This window comes from Carassius gibelio, chromosome B21 (assembly GCF_023724105.1).
Source record: "Carassius gibelio isolate Cgi1373 ecotype wild population from Czech Republic chromosome B21, carGib1.2-hapl.c, whole genome shotgun sequence".
NCBI lineage: Eukaryota > Metazoa > Chordata > Actinopteri > Cypriniformes > Cyprinidae > Carassius > Carassius gibelio.
Genome location: NC_068416.1, coordinates 9,145,939 through 9,162,497, shown reverse-complemented (window position 1 = coordinate 9,162,497; position 16,559 = coordinate 9,145,939). Strand labels below are relative to the sequence as shown.

The 16,559-nt window shown below is 36.6% G+C and overlaps 1 protein-coding gene across 2 annotated transcripts in view; it reads right to left on the bottom strand.

Moving 5' to 3' along the window:
- The window catches only part of LOC127985682 (serine/threonine-protein phosphatase 2A 55 kDa regulatory subunit B beta isoform), a 72,622-nt gene that overhangs the window by 25,222 nt on the left and 30,841 nt on the right, over window positions 1-16,559 (bottom strand). The gene's annotated exons all lie outside the window — the stretch shown is intronic.

The following is a 16,559-nucleotide window of genomic DNA, read 5'->3' as shown; positions in this document are numbered from 1 at the left end:
GGGTGAATTTGTACTCGGACTTGACACGGACTTGAACATTTTGGACTCGGAAAATATTCCGAGTACAGTCGAGTCCACGTCATGTGTAACAATAACACCAGCATAAAATTGGGACGATAAATTAAAGAATGTCTCCCCTTCTGACATTTTACTGCACCACACCGGCAGGCATAAGTCTCACGCTTGCAGACGAAACACACGCACCACTCACTGGATATCAATGTGGATTAGTGATGGGAAGTTCGATTCTTTTCCGCGAACCGGTTCTTTCGGACGGTTTGTTTCAATAAACCGGTTGAAAAAAAAACAGTTCACCGGATACATAATCCATTGCGATGTATTTGTTATTAAATTAACTTACGTTTCGTCAGATTGCCCTTCATTCAAGCCCTCGGTTTACCCGCACTCATTACATTAGCACCAAATCAGTTCAGAATCAATCACCAAAAGAATCAATTCGGTTCAGATGCGCTTTGAGTCATTCGGCTTCATGCTGAATCACGAATGCGCAGTATCATCAGCTTCTCGGTTCTCGAATCGGACGCGTCCGAAAGAAACGGTTTTCGGTTCAGTTTACTGATGATCTGAAAACTGATACAACCGGTTCTTGACTCGAGAACGAGAATCGCTCAAAACCCGGGTAGGAAAATCTGACAGGGTAGGATAAAATGTCAGGACACCGGCACATGCTGCAGTTCAGTATCATCAGCTGCTCTACTCGTGTTCATGTTCTGTTTACTACAAACTCAGTTTGTGAATCTGTCATCATTAACTATAAATACAGTACAGATATTTCATAAATCATCCCTTATTCATATTAAACATGGAGTCTTTAGAGTCTTAATTATTGTCCAACTTCCCTGAAAACCCCTTTGGCCCATACATAATCTACAATATACAGATTAGAAACATGTAGCCCCTATCTTAACAAAAAAAAACGTATATATATATATATATATATATATATATATATATATATATATATATATATATATATATCACACTTTCCGATGTTTAACAAAATACTTGAAAAATTACACGCATGCGCAGTATCATCAGTTCATCGGTTCTCAAATCGGACGCCTCCGAAAGAAACGGTTTTCGGTTCAGTGTACTGGTGATCTGAAAACCGATGCAACCGAGTACCAAAGACAGCAGCAGCAACCAACAGATGCTGCACAGCTCAGCATTGCAGGATTTGCAAGACCAGAACTGACCAAACAAGCAGTGCAACTTTATGATACAAGTTCTCCAAGACAACAAGAAATTCATAATCCCATCATTAAGGATCTCCTCATTGGCTGCACTTTACCTCTGTCAAATGTGGGGGAGAGGCATTAAATAACTGAAATGTCATCTTTAACTGGAGGACAATATAGTGTGATACAATAATAAAATAGGTTAATTTGTATTTTCATGCACTTGTAATACAATAAAACCTTTGAAACCTTTTTTGATAGGAAACTAGTTCTGTTGACATAAAATAAAAATGTTCAATGGCAATGACTAGATGTAACAGTGGTATTTTACATTTTTATATTGCCATTGGTTTAATGGGTTGAAAGGTTAAAATATTAATAGAATGTAAAAATGTACAATACCAATTTATAATCTTTTTTAATTTAATTACTTTCTGGACTCGGGCGGACTCGACTCGGACTCGGCCTTTAAGAACTCGGACTTGAGTCCAACTCGGCCCCTTTTGGACTCGGACTCAGACTTGGACTCGATGTTTGTGGACTTGGTCTTGACTCGTACTCGACAAAGGTGGACTCGGACCCAACTCTATGAGCTTCACAAAATAGAAAGTGGCTGTAAGAAAAGAGCTAAAGTATTAAAAATCCCAATTTCAACCATCAGGGCAATAATTAAGATGTTCTAATCAACTAAAGATGTTACAAATCTGCCTGAAATTCATCCTAATGCATGGTGAGGAGGAGAGGCCAAAGACTCTCCGAGGCTCACAGCTGGAGAATTGCAGAGATTAGTTGAGTCTTGGAGTCAAAAGGCATGTTTTTCTGCCGGAGGTCCTGGACATCTTGCTCAGATGCATGGCATCATGGATTCTTTCAAATACCAACAGATTAAAAATCTAAACATATGCCATTACCTATATTGTACTGTGTTACAGTTATGGAGGGCCTTGATATTGCAGAAGTCAACAGCTTATAGTTAGCACTGTTCCTAAAATATGCAGTGTTTCCAAAACAGCTGTTTTACTAAATTCTACTGAGGTTCAGTGCAGTCCAGTATCATAATACATATCGTATCGTGGCCTCTGTATCGTGTTACGTATCATATCGTGACTTTGCTGGTGATACACAGCCCTATATCATACCGTCAAAATCTCATACTGGCCCATGCCTATATAGGAGAAAACTCAGAACTCAGAAAAGGATGTTGCAATAATTGGGTGCTAAAAATTATGGCCAACATGAATTAGAGAAACCTTTTATTTCACAGTGAGATTTCCCCCCACTTTCAATTGTTTTTCTTCAATGATAGCTTAGAATTGTATGATTTTTTTTCATTGCCACCTTTGCTCATATTTACCAAGGGTGCCAATTCAAGGCTTTTTAAAACGGAGTGTCTATTTACATTAAGTGCAAATAGCCCGCCTTGTTGGCAGAACCTATTTACACTAAACGTGGCACAGCTGGTAAGACGTGTGTCATACTTATTTTGATGTGATCGACCAGGGTTCAAATCCACCTTTTGGCGTACTTTTTTTCCCTTTTCAAATTTAAAATAATATCAGAAAAGCATTTAAAGCATTTTCAGAAAAGGGTAAGGGTAGGTGTAGGAAGTGCTTTATTGTCCCAATAAGGTGGCATCCAATTAATAATTTGAATTAAAATTACACACAGTTTTACACTCAATAAGTTATTATTGAATACTGTTTTATAATGTAACAATACTGAGGTGCAGATAATTGCCACTATTTGCAATAAGTTGTATAATTAGCAGAAAACCCTGCTATTTTTACATAGTATAAATAGAATCTATAGCTATTTGCAGTTAGTGTAAATAGCATATCACAAAGAAATGCTGCTATTTGCACTTAATGCTAATAGCATCTATCGCTGAGAAAATATGCTATTTGCACTGTAAATAGCATCTAAATGTTATTTACACCTAGTGTAAATAGCATCTTTTGCTATTTGCATTTAATGTAAATAGCCTCTATCACTATTTACACTAAAGTGCAAATAGCTGCTGCCTTTTTTAAAGGTTTAAAAGCTGATTCACCAAGAGGTCAACGAGGGCGGTTAGCATGTTAAATGCTAGCTTGCTTACTAGTTTAAACAACACTATTTATTGTAGCCACATGATGCTCCCGACAGCGATATGCTGTAGCTGAACCTTCTTCTGTGTTTACAGACATGACATAGTAGAAACTGAATGACGCATGTGTGGAATTTCCAGCAAAATCTAATCTTAATATTTCTTACAATTAACTAGCTTCTTATAAACATGCATATTATTAGCATACTAGTTTTTATATAGCACATAATTGGTCCCTAAACTAAAGTGTGACCATTTTAATTCAAATAAAACCTCACACTCAAAAAATAGGAATAGGAGTTGTAGTAACTACAGTATGCTTTAATACGTTGAAATTTTCAAAACCTTAAACACTTTTTGCCATTAATATAATGGAGTAAAATGCTAAAGTAGGTGGATAAAAAGTAAATCTCTAAATCAACCGAACTGTCTCCTGTCTTCCTACAATCTACCTCCTGCCTTTCCACTCTCTTTCCAATACTGTACTGGGAGCAGATTTACTCTGGGAATAATGAATATGCCTCCAGGGGCTGAAGCTAAAATATTTCGTTTCATGAATAAATTGAATGGGGTAGCCAGGGGGTGTTTGGCTTGGCAGCATCGCTTACCGGGAACCAGTCAATAACAAACGGGAGCCGCTCTGCATCTAATGATCCAGAGAGATAACATGAGAACTGTGAACAGCAACAGACTGCTGGAGTTTGCTTTCTCTTTACCCAAAGAGAAGTCAAAGAGCTAGAAGAACAATCATGTAGCAATCAGGTCAAAGAAACAGAGGAGCTAAATAGAGAAATCCAAGATGTGGGGAGTAGCTTTCAAGAGAGGGATACTAGAGAAAAAAATATATTGACGTTGCTTTGTCAAATTGACGCATTCCTCACATCATCAGTCACAAATAATGATAATGCTTTATGATGGCAATGCAATAACATGGAAGCTCGTTTCATGAGATATAAGAAAAAAGCAAGCTATGGTAAATCATAATCATGACATACAGTAAAACGTTTCAATTATGAAATAGCAAAGTCATTATTAAGAGATTATGACATACATAAGTATGACATACAAAGGCAAAGGTATGAGATAAATCACATTTATGATTATTTTTTTGTCATAATTATGACTTTGGTAACACTTTATTTTAAGGTCCAATTCTCTCTATTAACTAGCATGCATAATACTAGCATATTGGCTGTTTATTTTAACTAATTTCTGACATTAATAAGCAACAAATTAGGAGTTAATTGAGGCAAAATTTGTAGTTAACAGTAAGTTTATTAGTTGATAGTGAGAATTGGACCTTAAAATAAAGTGTGACTATGACTTAATATTTCATAATGTCAACTTTCTGTCATAATTTTCACTTTCTGTGCCATAACTTTGGCTTTTTGCCATAATTTAGATTTTCGTTAATTGTTTTTATGTGTTGTTGTAGTTGGTTTCATCGTCATAATTTCTATATTTTATAATTAAACTGATTTCTAAATTGTATTGTAAATATTTGCTTTGATAACAGGTGTCATCAAACCAGTAACTGGATTTGTTGCCAATTTTACAAAGACAAATGATTTGGAGTATGCACTTTTTTACACCCTACCTGAATGTATTTGTTTGTGTGTGTGTGTGTGTGTGTGTGTGTGTGTGTGTGTGTGCGTGTGTGTGTTTGTGTGTGTGTGTGTGTGTGTGTGTGTGTGTGTGTGTGTGTTTGTGTGCGTGTGTGTGTGTGTGTAGGTGTCTGTGTGTGTGTTAGAGTTTTCCACATAAAGCAGAGAATGACTCTACTGACATTTTGGCTGAACTATTTCTCTGAAGACATACACAGATAAACTGCATCCTTGTCTCCCTACAACTCAATACAGGCTGTTACTCATGCACTGTAATTCCCTGCTGTGTTTGCCCTCCATTGTTAGCTGTTAGGGGCCAGAAGTCTTTTGTCTGGCGGGTATTGGGTGGCTCGATGCTGACTGGGGGGGATTGCAGTAAATATAAAGAGGCGTTTTGCTGAGTTCAGGTACTGAAGCGGCACTACTCTTCCACTGCAGTGGCGGAGAGAGGCCTATTCCATATGGATACATAAATTACCACACCGGAATCAACGCTCTTGATTTATGGCCATGCAGCAGCAGTAAACAAAGACACAAATGCAAAGAGCCAAGCACAGGACCTTATAGGTGAAAGGTAGTGTTGAGGAATAGCTAACCGAAAGAATCGGTGCTACTAACTTCACTACATTTTTCAGTAGTGCGACAGTTCATGTCTAGTTCAAAATAGTTATTCATTAACATGCAACATTTTACATTTACAGAAGTATGTGTGTTTTTCAGATAGCTTTACAGCTGATTGTGAGGAACAAGCTACTGTTGTTTTAATAAACGCATGTGCATATTGTAATTTGTAACTTTCATGTCTCCTCCATAGCATGGGACAGTATCATTTAAACTGATTTAATATTGAAATAATGTTAAATATTTAAGAACAAAACATATTGCCCTCTGACATGGATTCTGTGCAATAGCGACTCTTTTTTCTTGAGCCAAACTTCTTACCCCCAGAAAAAGCAGCTTGAATGTAGTGTAACAATTGAATTTATAAGTAGATTGCAGCTTGGCAAGCTACAGGTTCAAAGCAGTTTCCTTGACACCTGCTAAACAGCATTGTACCAGACTGGGGCTCAGATTTACAATGACTGATTCATGTCAGTTGTAAATATCTGCGGTTCTAAGTGTGTCTAAGCAGCTGCGAGGGAGAGGGAAAGCGTGTCTGTGAATGTGACATCTGGTCCACATTAATGGGTCTGGTTGTTATCGCTCATGCAGTAGCTTATGAACGCCTCAACGTCAGCATTCAGTGGCACCCTGCACACTGGCAATATTTGTCTCTATTACTGGCAACATCTGCGACCATCTGCATCTCTAATACAGGTTTATTGTGCCCATACGCTGTAGTAGGAGGCAAAATTGACCAATTTTGTATTGGGAGTACCACAAGTCTCTCACATACATCAGTGTGACATATTTTTACTCTATTTATATTGCCAAATGTGTGCCACTTGACATTTTTATACAATAAAAGATTATCACAAACTATGGTTGTCACGATATCAGATTTTCACTACATAATAATCATGGCCAAAACTTTAACAACATTATTTAGTGTATTTTTTGCTACAACCTGCATATTTTTCTTTCATTCTTCCATTTTATGAGGAGTGGTAACCAGATTATTTACAATATTATAAGTAGAATTAAAGTAACCTTTAATCACAAATTGTATCCCTTGAAAACTAAATTCAATTTATTTGTATATCTCTTTTCATGATACAAATCGTTACAAAGCAACTTCTCAGAAAATTAAGTTTCTACATTATATTTAGTTGTAGCTTATCAGTGGTGACTGTAAGTTAATGTACATATGGCAGAAATATACAGAAAATCAATTAAAGACGTAATCAAACAGACAATAAACATTATTAACAGCCATTTTTATATAATGCAATCAAACTTATTCCAAAATGTGGTAGTTCTACATTTTAATATAATAATCTCTTACCTAATAATACAGTTAATAATGTGTTGCTGATGTTACACAACCCTCATTTGCCAACTCAGACAACTCAACACTAATGATATGCAAAGCTCCACCCACCCAGGAATTGGTTGCATGTTTGGCGGACTGTTTCAAACCATCTTTGGTACAATGCAGTTTGAAGGGAAAAAATGCTTAGAAATGGTGATGACTGATGATTTTGCATTAATGGTTTGCATAAAAAAAAACGCAAGATAGAAATGTAAACAACATTAAAAACAGGGGGTCTTTAACATGAGAGCGTGTAAATGACAGAATTTTCATTTTCGGGTGAAATGGGAAACTGACGTTTTGCTTTGTGAATTTCATGTGAAATTAACATGAAGTATATTCTGTTCAGGCTTCTCTCGGTTTTCATTTAACGGTCTCTAGAGTCTTTACTGTGACCACACATGCTAATGTGCTATCCTTGACTGGGAACATTAGCATGTGAAGCTGAATAATCAACCCTCCTGGTTGAGCAGATGATGGCTTCACTCCACTGACAGAGCAGAAGAGCCGAGTCATCATGGAATTACCAAGACTTCAGCACATTTATAATGTTTTTTAAATTAGAGAAGCTGCCATATTAGCAACAGTTAAATAGCATTATTTCTGCAGTATGTAGTACTACAATTGCTAAAAATGCACAATACACAACAAGGACAATTCAGAGGTCACATACAGCCATTACTTTTTACCTTTACTTTATCTTTCTTGACCTGTTATTTTATTGGACTGGTGACAATAAAGGTACTTCCAGACTGGTCCACACTGTGTAGGAGGTTTGAGAGTATCTGAAATGTTTTTTTTTGTTTTTTTTTTAATCACCATAAATCTTCAGAATGAAAAGAATTTGGACATTTGACAGTAAATGCAAATGCTCTTAAAATATAAAGACAACTGCATATGCATGTTCTAATGAAGACAATCCTTTGACAACTCGTGGGTATTTTCATTTTCCATCTTCTCTGGCAAGTGAACGAACAACTGTAAATTGAATCCAGAGAAGGTGAGACTCAATCTTATTGACCTCTAATAGCCATTACCATCACATCACCTTTCTAGAAAAGATTGCTGTGGACATTAAATGAAAAAGCAGCTGAAGTAATCTGACATGTTTTCATACGGGTTTCCAAGCTATTTTCTTTGAGAATGCTGTGGTCGGTAATAGGGTGGCTGTTCCACACAGATGACTACCAATCTACTTCGGCTCTGGAAAAATCGTTTATCTGACTGTTTCTGTTAAATGGTTGTCAATATGCACTGGGCCACCTCCATTTGTCCGTCACTCAGTGTGAAAGGAGAGAACCATGATGCTGACGGTGCAGTAATGAGGAGAGGAAAAGGAGGTACAGGGTTTTGTTGTACAAATTGGGTAAACATAATGAGAAGACTCAGGAGGTGACAGAGTGAGGCAACTGAGGTGCAAACAACGTCAAAAAATTCGGTAGCTTGTGCTACAATGCCGCAGGGCGTTTGATAAAGAGCGAGAGAGAAGCACCAAAACGGGAAGCATCAGCAAACTGATTTTAATGAGCCAACACAAGAGGGTCACAATGGAGCCAAAAAGATCCCTGACTAGACCCCATCCCCCTTCCTGCACTCGCCGGCAGAGCAACACCGCCATTACACTAACGCAGGGTCAGGAGGTCCGAAGGGCACGTCGCTACTCTGTGCCTGTAAATTAATGTCCAGAGAAACTACACCCAAAAAACTGTTAATGTGTTCCTGGTCCACTCCATCAAACAATGGTGTAATAACAAGCGGGACTGCTGGGAGCAGAAGAGGGACTTGGTTAAAACTACCATTTAATGGACTACTGTATCATTCCTGTATGAACAAATGATTGTGCAAGCAACATACACAACAATGTCTTAAGGTCTTATATGGCGACCATGATTTTGGTAGGATGTGTTCCTGTATTAATGTTCTTATCATTAGTAAAACAGTAATATATTCTTATAGAATCAGATTTCAGGCTCGAACAACAAACGTATTAACTTTAAAACTATTAATAATCATTGAAAATGCATTTCTAAAGGTTTGAGAGACTTGAGAAGACATTTCAGCAAGTGTAAACAGCCAAAAGTATCAAAAGTTGATAAGATTTGTTTTAGCATTTTTTTTAAATAAGTCTCTTATGCTTACCAAGGTTGCATTTGTTTAAACAAAAATAAAAAAATAAGTAAAAACAGTAATATTTCATATTTCGGTTTAAAATGTAATTTATTCTAGTGATGCAAAGCTAGATTTTAGCATCATTACTCCAGTCAGTTTCAAGTGATCCTTCAGAAATCATTCTAATATTCAGATTTGCTGTCGAAGAAACATTTCTTATTATAAGTGACCCCCAGCCCCCCCGCCAGGATTCTTAGATAAATAGAAATGTCAAAAGAACAGCATTTAATTAAAATTTAAATCTTTGTAACATTTTTTTTTAATTGTCAGTTTGGATAAATTAAGTGTATCCTTGATAAATAAAAAATTACTGACCCCACATTTTTTAATGGTATTGTATACACTATGCAGTGTTTTTTTTTTTTTTTAAGATCCATTCTGCAAATTAGTTTCCAAGTGCAATTAACAGCAGAAACAGATGTTTGTCTTTTTATAAAGATTATGAAGTAATATTTTAATACATCAAAGAACTGAAATGCCAACAGCTGCATTTGAGCCAGAATGAAGCTTCGTCTGAGGAATTAAGTGATTTCCTGGGGTGCTTAAGGCCCTCAGACTAATGGCAAGAACCTTACAAAGATGCCAGAATGAACAGATGTACGAGCCAATGGGATTATGGGATGAACTCAGCTGTAAAGTAGCTCTTAAGTCAGTGGACCACTTGATAAACAGATGGAACTTGCAAATCAACTGTTACTTGTGAGAGGAGTACACACACCTTTATACACACAGTCGCAATACTGCCACTCATATGTACATACATGCCTATCGTTCCTTGGACAGAGAGACTTAGATAATTGGCAAATACACAGAGAAAGAGAACATTTGCGTGGAAACTTACTCATTTGAAGGAGAAACCTGAGAGATACCTAGAGAATACCAGAATATCACAGAAACTTCCGGGTAGGCTCTTTTTAATTTTTGCACTAAGCAAACACCTACCAACTACACAGAGCACCCTAGCAGCCACACAGCAACATGCTAAAAGCCACTCATAATACCTCGGCAACCACATGTGCACCATTCTGGCAACCATGTTGGTAACTAAAATTGTTCTAGTTTACAGTTATTCCTTCATGAGACAGGCTAGTGCAAAGCATGGTTCCTGTGCGAGCCATGTGTTAATAACACATCTCAGTCTACTTTATTTATTCTCTGTAGGAATCACTGCCTCTGTTTTTCAGTATCTCTCTTTTCCTTTTGAACTCACAAGCTATCCCAGAGGAAGCAGCCTTATTTTAGGCCTCTGCTAAAGCAGGAGTTGAGGGTAGGGGGGATGCTGGAGTCTTGATTTAATGTTTGATTGTCTGTTTCGCTCTCTACAGCTGCATACAACAAGTACTGTGCCCTGTAATGTCTTTTAGTCGAAAGAAAAATAATTATATACAGGTGATTATAGACAATTATAGACAGGTGGTGCTGGGGTGGAGGGAGGCTTAAAGGAAATTCTTTGACTGCACCAAACAGCTGTCAGTAAAGTCAAGGAATTTTCTTTATCCCTCCATACCTCCTCTGCAAGCATAATTATATCTAAATTAGCTATATATCATAAATTATATCTAAAACAAAAAATATATATATAATATAACGGAGCAAAAACAAAGAAAAAGCACATTTAACACATTTCAACTTTAGAATAACTGCATGACTGTATGTTTTATAAGTTTGGCGATAAACACCATGATTTTCTCAGTCTTTCTAAATATACTGTTCTAGACAAAATCTTCTCTGCTTTACAGAAAATTTACAGAAAGCCTCTGAGGGTAAAAGAGATGAGCCAGATAAGACTCTGAGATCAGATTAGAGAAGGATCACTCAGCAAGTGACCCTACCTTCCAAATTAACCCTTCAGTGTACCAGTCCAGGCCTAAATCTGCAGATCGCCACTGATCTTCCTCGAGTTTCACTTCACCTTAATTCACTGCTGATCACCTTATGATATTTCACTTCTTTAAACTTTAGTATTTACTGTTTTAACAAAATGTCTGACCTAAGGCAATGTCTTTAATGGGTTCAGAAGTATTTTACTGCAGATTAAACACTCACAAGGTTGTTTTGTCTGCACAGCTATGATTTAGATAACATTACCTTACATCTCTCTATGCGACTGAGGTCAAAAGGTATTGAATGGCACATGTTTGTCAACCTTATGTATAAGTTTCACCTTTGCTTTTATTGTCAAGGCTTTCATTCTGTGGTGTGTATTTGCTCTGTTGTTGTCTAGCCTGCACAAAGACGCTGACAGAACCTTGTGGAGCAGAGCATAGCAGGGATAAACATGGGTGCATAATAGCTGCTTTAAAAATGCATAGGTCATCATTTATTTATTTGATTGTCAAAACCAGAGGCATCAGTATGATGGTGGTTAACTTCTCAAGCTCTAAGCACAGCTGTGTCTGGTAATGACTGTTCATCAGTTTACTGCAGATGATCTTGCTCTATTCTCAAAAGAGAAAATATTCAGAGGCTTCTGGTAGTTTTCCATAACATCCCATGTCAGTTTTAAATGCTATTATACTTCTAGGTAAGAGTGATTCAAAATCTCAACATGCTGAAGCTCTAACATTGCTCAGGCAATAAACAACTAGCTTTTTATATAACCTGAAGAAAATGTGAGTGGTGCTAGCCTTTGACAGTGTTATACTGTTGCTAAATTTCTAGGGTGCTTATATGTACAGAATTAGCAAGATTTGACTTAGAGAACCAAATCAAAAGCCAACTCTAAATGTTTATGAGTTTTTTTGTTTTGTTTTTTGAAATTTTTGAGTTTCTATAAAGGTAGGAGCAGACAATTTCACTCAAAAATTAAAATTCTGTAATCATTTATTTAATCATGTAATAACGCAATGTAATTTAAAGGGGCCATATGACGTTGCTAAGAATTAACCTTTTTTATTGTTTATTTTGTTTGTTTGCATTATATAATTGATTATTTTCTATATTTGGTGTAATTAAATGTGTTTATGTGGTTTAAGGTTCAAAAAACATAATTTTCCACATACTGTACATTATTGTTTCTCCTCTATGCCCCACTTTTCTGAAACACGTCAATTTTTACAAAGCTCATCATTCTGAAAAGCGAGGTGTGCTCTGATTGGCCAGCTATCCAGTGTGTTGTTATTGGCCAAATGCCTCAAGCGTGTAAGGTAAATGTTAGGCCCCTTACCATACTGTGATGTGTGTCCTGGTCAGAACACCGGTGCGACAAGACAAAACCAATAAAATACATTACAAACAAGCCATTTGTTGCATCTAGTGTGGACATAATTACGGATTATAATGACTTATACTGTATTTTTACTTGTTGCGTTGCATTGCGCCATGTAAACATAAAACATAAAATGTCTTCATTTGTGATCAGAGAAACAACAAACAACAAGTGCTACTCTACACCAGCGGTTCTCAATTCCAGTCCTCATGCCACCCAGCGCTGCATATTTTGCATGTCTCTCTTTGTTAACACACCTAATTCAGATAATCAGCTAGTTAGAAGTGAGCTCTGTTCATTAACTGTGTTCCCATTGACATGGTCTCTACACAGTTGCTACGTGTACATGCAACTAAATAATCCATTTGTAACTGAATTGACGGCTCAATCAGATTGAAAAACTTTATATAAACACCTTAATCGATCCGATTGAGCTCGATTCGAATGAAATTTCAATTGAACTGAAGGGGGTGGTTTATTCCTCTTCCAATACGATTGAGCGTGCATGTAAACACTCAATCAGATTGAACCATGAAACTGAAAGGACTGCGCATGTGCAATGAAGCAGAAATAGTGTAATGAAGTATGACTCATGGAACGAGAGGCTCTTCCTTTTGAATAAAGAGTTGTATAAATGCGTGTCCTGTCATTATAAAACTCTCATTTCTCTCGGCAACTGTGAAGTGGAGCAGGACAACCTTGTTTTGGATACTTATCCATAGGCAACCCGTTTTGGTTGCAGGGAGGGGCTTTTTTTTGCGTGGTAAAAATGAGCAGCACAGCGGTTTATATGTATATTTATCCATAAACAGGTAAATATTCATTCTGCTGTTAAAAACAAATAAAGAAACTGTGTAGGAGAGTGGTTATTATTTGCAAACATTTTGAATATTTTGAGAACCACTGACTTGTACTGTCTTTTTACGCGTTGCATTTTGATTGGAGGAACCACAAACAACAAGCGCTACTCTACATTGCTCAAAACTCAAGTTCGAATCATCAGTGGCAAATCCTTAAATTATGTAAACGTACTTGTAGACTTTGAGTCAGAACAGCTGGCATTGTAGTCTTCTCTCCCAGGATCAGGAAATAGTCCTCCATAAAATGTGTTGTACACATCTTAATATTTTGGTTGAACTGTTCTGGAACAGTGTTGTAAACTTAACCACTAATTTCTAGTTGTGTCTTCTTTTGGAAGATCAAACTAAGTATTTCCGCTTACGAAACAGCATCTCCACAAAATGGTGATGACAGCAACAGTGAGAATCAAAGGTTACACTTTTTTTCTTTATGTGAACATTTGGTCGGCGTTGTGCAAATCTTCCTACATCATGATGTAGACATGTGGGGGCGTATTTAAAAGAGGCATTTAAGGGGGACGTGGACAAGTTTTAACTTTTATAAAGAATATACAGTACCTTTGAATTTGAGACATTAGTCTTTGCAACTTTACAGATCTTCTTCAAAGAGCTTGTAACACTCCACGGAGAAAAGAAAACTTGAAATCGCATCATCTTTAAATGCTGTATAAACTTGTCCTTCTTTCCATTAAACACAAAAGGAGAAATTTTAAAATACTTCAATAGATGCCTTTTTCATGCAATGCATGTAGACTGGCATGTTAAAGCTTCAAAAAATTATTTAAAAGTACCATTAAGTTATCAAAAATCCAGTCTTCTAAATCCATGGGCCCTATTTTAACGATCTAAATGCAAAGTGTAAAGCGCACGGTGCAGGTGCATTCAGGGCGTGTCCAAATCCACTTTTGCTATTTTAACGACAGAAAAATGGTTGGCACGCCCAGGGTGCAAGGTCTAAACGGGTTGTCCCTATTCTCTTAATGAGCATATATATATTTAATTAGCCTACAAAAAATTCTTATGCATTTCAATCCTTTAATTTTTTATATTTGGCATGTTTGTGTGCTGCTGAAATGAATGCAAATGCATTTGTTAATTAAACGACGTGGCGCTGGATGGGAAAATGCAAACGGCAAGTGACTGAAACTAGCAAACACACTTGCGCTGCGCATTGTGTTGCATTGTGCCTGGTGTATGATAGGGCCCCATATAATTATTAATTATAATTAATACATTATTTGAGATAACATAAAATCTAATGGAATTCTGTAATTCTGTTACCCACACCTTTCACTTTCGTTAATCATCTCTATTTCGATTAACTGTGCAGCCCTAATCATCCATCCTAGCTTTCCTTGATGCATTTTCAAGAATTTATGATGAAAGTAGAAATGTCCAATTTGTAAATTAATCACATCACTTCAATGAATCGGTTGATCTAAAAGTCTGAATGATTGGTTCACAAATTGAAGTCCGTTCACTTCAACTCACTTGACTCAATGATTTAGTAACAGTGGATAACAGCACCCTCCAGGGAAAGGTTATCGGAAGATAGACATATATTTAATTCTGTAACTCACACAAAACAATTGCATGGCATCAAAAGTATTGGAATATAGTGCATAGGTTGTATGAATTATAAATATTTTAATATTACTTGATATTATTATGATGCTTTTGTTTATATTTTTAGTAATTAAAATGGAAAATGAATGGAAACGGAGACGAATATTGGGTTTGGAATAAAAATAGAGAATCCAGAATTTTCATTTCTCGGCAGACTACAGTATTCTTTTAAGTGCTGAAGTTTTAAACGTGGTTACAGGTTCTTAATGCTTTTAGAAGTTTGTACTGATGATATATTTATTTGTGGACACAATGCTATAAATAGTTGATGATTTAAAAATGTCTCTCTCTTTTAATGTAAGGGTAAGTTTGGCCATCAGACACTGACAGCATATTCTGCAGGGGCTGTAAGTGATGGATGAGAGGGGAGCGCTTGCATAATTCACAGAGAATTAACAAGGGAAGAATGGAAGTGGCATGTAGTAGATACTGTTATGCAGACAACAGGAGCTAATCTCAGGTCAGTGGGTGAAGTACACACAGATGCAAGCCATGCTTTCAATGCACCAAACCCAAAGAAAATTGGCAACCATGCTTTGATGTCAATGCATGTAGCACAAAACCCCAAAAGTTTGTGCACAAAAAAAAAAAAAAAAAAAATTGATTTTGGTTACCTATTCTGTGACAGCAGTTAGAATATTAAACAAAAGTCTTAAAACAAGCTTGTGCAAGCATTACTCCCATTTCCCCAAAACACAAAATACATCTAACTTAATCTTCCACAACATGCTACTCTCAGCCATAAACTAAATAAAAGGTTATTACTGAATTACACACAGTAAGACCAGAAATGTGAATTAAGAAAGCAAACAGAGTCCATTTTGATTCCATGTTGGCTTTAAAGAATAAATACTCTTAAAGACTGAATTTGAGCATAGCATAGAGATGGGAAGAGGCCTGAAAAGTGGATTTTCACAGCTGGAATGACATCACATCTGTCTGTGTGTTCTCTGACTTTAATCTCTGATTTATTCCCTTCTCTCGCTATCCCTCCCTCCCTTTTTCTCTCCACCTCTGTCTCCAACCAACCCCCCATTCACTGATGCATCACACCAGTGAAGGGTTCTTGTCTGTGCATGAGAGGAGGGTCTGGCTCAGTGAAACTCCTCAGCTGTCTATTGTCAGAGAAGAAGAATGCCTTTATACTCTCAATATATCTAGAGTTTGCACAGGCTGAATTGCCTTGGAAGACAATTGAAAGAACTGTAACAGTTCACAATGGAAAACATTTGTAACTGTGAAAAAGCTTCGTTTAGACAGTAGGTTTCCACTGTAATCATTTCAGTCGTCATGATTCTAGAGAAATAACAAATGATTTGTTAATGTATAATTCTCCAAATGAAATGTGGACAGGATCCTTTAAGATTGGAACTCATCCTAAAGGGATACTGTATGAACTGCAACTCATTAAGTGTGCATTCTAAAACATTTACATAATATTAAAATAAAGTTCCAATTAAGATTGGTTCCAAGTTATGATAGCTTAGTTGATTTTCACCTTGTTTTGTTAAAAATACATCTTAATGTATCCTACTACGTTATATTAGACAACCACATTCAAATCTAAACTGTCAGCTCTTATACTGATGGAGCTTGGAGGACTAAAACACCAGCAGGAAATCTTCTTAAAGTGTTAGTCTGATTGCTCATCTATTTTTAGCTCAAATAAAACACCACAGTCAGTATTTTGCATTGCTATATTTGTGTTACACATGGAAGATGCCAGCATGACTGACACACTTATGAGAAATAAGCATTTGCACTTGCACATGATTGCTAAAGGGATTTCCATCATAATTTGGCACCGGTCCTAATGGGATCAAATAAAATCCTAC